This window comes from Pteropus alecto, unplaced genomic scaffold, assembly GCF_000325575.1.
Source record: "Pteropus alecto unplaced genomic scaffold, ASM32557v1 scaffold57, whole genome shotgun sequence".
Taxonomy (NCBI): domain Eukaryota; kingdom Metazoa; phylum Chordata; class Mammalia; order Chiroptera; family Pteropodidae; genus Pteropus; species Pteropus alecto.
In genome coordinates this window covers 8053738-8058783 of record NW_006442508.1, presented here as the reverse complement: position 1 = coordinate 8058783, position 5046 = coordinate 8053738, and the positions used below count along the sequence as shown (strand labels likewise).

Sequence of the window (5046 nt, the reverse complement as noted above, 5' to 3'; positions counted from 1 at the left end):
CATTTCACAGATGTATTAACCTAGATGTGTAAGAACAAGGGCTCAGGCTTGCTTAAGGCAAAGACCAAGCTTTTACTGGAGAAGTTGTCTGCATGAGAGTGACTACCCATAACTTTCCCAGTTAAGATTTATGATCAGATCACCCTGTGAAGTTGCTTTCTGTATAACCCCACCTTTTTTTTTTTTGTCCTCACATAGAATATTGACAAAAGAAACTGAAGAGAACCGTATAAAAAAATCTTTTTTTTTTGTTTTTTTGTTTTTTTGTTTTTTTGTCCTCACATAGAATATTGACAAAAGAAGAGTGCAGGAAACTGAAGAGAACCGTATAAAAAAATTCCAAATCGCCCTTTCTTGTGCCCTTTTAAGGTTGACACAGCACCCTAAGAGGCTAACACAGGAGGGTAAAGTAAGTCTCCATAAAACCCAGAGAAGAGATTGTAAAACTCCTCTTTGTATCTTGTCTGGAGTCACAGCTGAATCAGAGGAAAATTTCTTTTCTGTTTGAGCAAAGTGATAAATTTAAATTTAACCTTCATTGTGATGATACTTTCAAGTAAAGTGTTGATGTTTGTCACTGAAGGCAGAACATCCCACTAGAATGATATAAATGCTATAAATTGAGAATATCTGAAAGCACTGGCTGACAAAGCGAAACCAGGCCCTAATAGTTTTTTTCTTTTTTACTGTCTTACAGGAAATAACAGCAAGCTTCCTCACAGTGCTCCTGTGACCAAGCCCAGTCAAACTGATCCCAAAGACTTGGGCAGGCCAGGAAGCCAACAAGAACTCTGAGTGACCCCAATAGGTAGCCAAAACCAAAATTCACCTCTAGCCAGAAACTTTGTACACAGACCCGGTCCTCATGGACAGTATTCAGAAGTGAGGGCTACCTAATAATTTGCACTTGGCCAGACACCTCGATCTAACCTAATCAGAAGTTAATAAAACAACATTTTGCAAGATCTGCTATCTCTCCTTAAAACCCCATTTCCCATCCAAATAGGGGAGACTGATCTGAGTCTTGTCTCCGGTCTCCTTGTCTAGCTGCCTGAAAAATAAACCCTTTTCTCTGCGAAAACCTGTAGCCTCAGATTTTGGCTTCTTGTGCACCATGGGCAATAGGCCCACTAATCAGGTTCGATAACAAATCCTGGCAACTCAGATGACAACATAAGTCCTGTCTGGACCATTGCCAGTGGCTTTCCAGCCCCTTTTTGGGTACAGGGTCCAGACAGCTCGTCTTAGCTGCCTACGTGACTTTACCTAGAAGATCTGCGAAGGGACCTTCTGCTCGTCAGTGTCAACAACCTTTAGTGCCTTCAGTTTCTTTTCTTTTTTTTTCCAAAGAGAAAATGGACTTGAGAACAGACATTTCTGCATGTGCACTCTTGGTTATTTGTACCTAAATCATACAGGATCGTGGGTTAGAGTCTCAGCCAGAGAAAATATTTGGCAGAAATGTTGCAGCCGCAAAGGTACTCAGAATCTCAGATTAGAGGCCCAGCCTGGGTTAGAGTCCCACGTCACTGGTTGGAAAGAGAAATTTTTTTGTTTTCTTGTTTTTTGTGTGTGTTGTCTTGAGGGAAAGGTGCCTAACAACGCAGCAGCTGTCAGCTTCACCTCTGCTGTACTGAATGAATCTCACAGTTTGCCCCCTTGAGGGCATCAAACTCAGAGTCCAGGGTGCTACATTAGGTTTCGATTGCCTGACCCCATTGTCTTTCGATATTTAGGTACCTTATGTAACTATGGGAAATACTAACAGTATCCCTGAGTGTAGTCCCTTAGGTCAGCCTTTTTGGCACCAGGGACTGGTTTCATGGAAGATCATTTTTCCATGGACCAGGGAGCAGGGGGTATGGTTTCAGGTTGATTCAAGCACATTACATTTATTGCACACTTTATTTATATTTTTATTACATTGTAATATATCATGAAATAATTATATCACTCACCATAATGCAATATCAATGGGAGCCCTGAGCTTGTTTTCCTGCAACTAGATGGACCCATCTGGAGGTGATGGGAGACAGCGACACCTGAAATGTGTTGTTTACATCCAGTCTACTCTGTAATCTTGTTTTGGTTGCTGCCACTGCAGAAAACCCTGCTTTGCAAAGATAGGATGTTGGAAGTGGAAGCAGGCTTTTCAATGCACATAACAGATCCACATGCACATCCTCTTGAAAAATATACTGCGCAAAAACAAGCATTGTTGCATTGGTAGACTTGTCAACCTGGATTGCGTACTACAGTGACTCACTAATCCTCTCTAAAAATTGTGCCTCGATATTCTCTGCTATTCCATCCATTCGTCTAGGTACGGTGCTAGCTGAAAGAGGAACACGTGTCACCTTTTGAACTGCAGCTTCTCCTAAAAGTTCATGACAAATGTTCTTAGCAGCAGGCAGGATCAACTCTTTGCCAATAGTGAAGGGTTTCTTACCTTTAGCAATGTGGTTAGCTAAGAACTAAAAACGATGCTCTCAGTGCTGATACATTTGATGAAGTTTTGAAGGTTTCATGGATTCGTTGGATGGCCAGTCCCCACATATCATGTGGGCTTGGAGAATGTGACTCACCTGTTGCAATGAACCCGTAATTTAAGTAGACTCTTGATATTTTCTTTTAAATGCAGCTTTCTTTTTGTTGGTAGTCTGATTCTCCTGCTGTCTCTTCGTTATTGGTCTTTTCTCCTTTTCAAAGAAGCTCTCTAGTGACGTTTGTTTTTCACTCATTTTGGCTAGGGTTAGCTTGTGGGCTTACCAAAACTGTGACTGAGACGAGTGCACAGTGCGGGAAAGAGGCACAGACGAAGTGGTAAATAAAATAATGGGCGGGCCGCGCATGGACTGAAATAAGTGTCGGATTCTAGCAGAGAGCCTGCCACCAGATGCAGCTGTACCATGGAAGTACATCAACTCACTTGCCACTATAAAGCCTGCTATCAGATGCAGCTTAATTGTCGCTTGCCACTCACTGATAGGGTTTTGATATATCTGCAAGTAATTGATGTATTATGGTCTCTGTGCAGTCGAATTTCTCTGCTAATGTTAATCTGTATTTGCAGCCGCTCCCCAGTGCTAGCATCACCGCCTCAGCTCCATCTCAGATCATCAGGCATTAGTTTCTCATAAGGAGCGTGTAACCTAGATCCCTCACATGTGCAGTTCATGACAGGGTTCGTACTCCTATGAGAATCTAATGCCTGATGATCTGAGATGGAGCTGAGGCGGTGATGCTAGTGCTGGGGAGCGGCTGCAAATACAGATGAAGCTTCACTCACTTGCCCGCTGCTCAACTCCTGCTGCAAGGCCCAGTTCCTAAGGGCCACAGACTGGTACCGGTACTGTGGCCCGGGGGTTGAGGACCCCTGCCTTAGGCTACATTCTCTAGAATTGGTCAATTTTCATCTGTGAATCTATGAGAAGAAAAAAAATGATTTTCTTTTGTAATACTGCCTGGCTTCACTGTCAGCTGGGGCCAGGAGAAAGTTGGCCTGAGAATGGGTCATTGAACTACATCATTTTACAATTAGACCTGTTTTGCAAAATAAGTGTTTCGAGATCCCCTACATGTCTCGACCATAATAAAAATTTACAAAAAACATGTAAGATTATGGTTCAGAGAGAGGATTTGCACAGAAAACCTATTTTTCCAGAATCTAATTTAGATGAGGACATTTCTCTCTCTCACTTGTTAGCCTCTACAGTGCCCCTGCCATCGTTCAGGGTGCAATTGAAAATAACCAGGGAGGACATTATGAAATTCCTAAGGCCACTGGTTCAGCTTCGTACCCTCCTTTACCTGCTAGTCAAGTAGGAATGATCCCGCCCCCATATCCAACAGGGTACTCAATTTGGCCCTGGGAACTCTCCACCCCAAGCAGGCCTATTCTCACTAATGTAATTCCCTGCAGGTGTCAATGAACAAGGCATTCTCTTTTTTGAAATTTTGATTCATATAACTGGAAAAAGACCATGCCTGACTACTAAGATGGTCCCCAAAATATGAGAAGCTTATTTACTTTCATCTTTGATAGCCATACTATTAATCGGGCAGCCACTCAAAACTTTATGAAGTTTTCTTACCCTAATGGAGCATATAATGGTGCTGGGTAAGGCCCGAGAAAGGGCTGATAGGCAACACAGTCTGCAGCCAAATGAACCAGTAAAAGCCCCTTCTTCCCAAGCACTGCCACCAGATGAGCAAAACTGGAATGCCAACAAGAGTCAAGCTAAACCACTACGAGGCTTGTTTAATCATTGGCATGCAAAAGGGAGTATCATATATGTTTATAAGGTACTACAAGGACCTACAGAAGACCTCTTTACATTCCTTGTTAGGGTTTTTGAGGCATACTGGAAATATACTGACATAGATTCGGAAAATCCTGAAAATATGAGACATTTATATGACCTTTGTCACTCAGCGTGCACCTCATATTAGAAAAAAGCTTTGAAGACTTGAAAGAGATCTGGGTACGCTGATATCCCAGCCAACAACTCAAGGGCAACTATCAGCGATTTCTAGGTATGGCAGGGTTCTATCGCCTATGGATTTCCAACTGTGGACTCATTGCTAGACCATTATCTGAGGTCCAAAAGACAGGGGCCCCTTGGACTGGACTGGAGAATGCCAAATGCCTCCTTTATGACTAAAGAAAAGTTATTGACGGCCCCGGCAGTGGGCTGCCCAAATTTAAGAAAGCCTTTTGATCTTTTTGACTATGAGAGACAGGGATAAGCCTTGTGGTCTTCACTCAAAAATTGGGAATCACCAGGAGGCCAGTTACTTATTTCTCTAAGCAGCTAGATATAGTTACTAGAGGGTGACCTCTCTGTTTAAGGTCAGTGGCAGCAATGTATGACATCTTCCAAGAGACAGAAAAGTTCACCTTGGGTCAACCTTCTACAGTACATACCCCCACACTGTGTGCTACCCCTTTTGGAACAGAAGAGAGGGTATTGGTTTACATCAGGAAGATTGGGCAAATACCAAGCCATTCTCCTGGAGAACCCAAATGTCGAATTTAAGGCTGTC

At 42.8% G+C, this 5046-nt stretch overlaps 1 non-coding gene across 1 annotated transcript; it reads left to right on the top strand.

The window, feature by feature from the left end:
- Positions 1-356: 356 nt before the first annotated feature.
- LOC112471605 lies at positions 357-478 on the top strand. Its single transcript, XR_003043352.1, has one exon. It is a non-coding gene; the product is annotated as a small nucleolar RNA SNORA26 (small nucleolar RNA).
- The last annotated feature ends 4568 nt before the right edge of the window (positions 479-5046 follow it).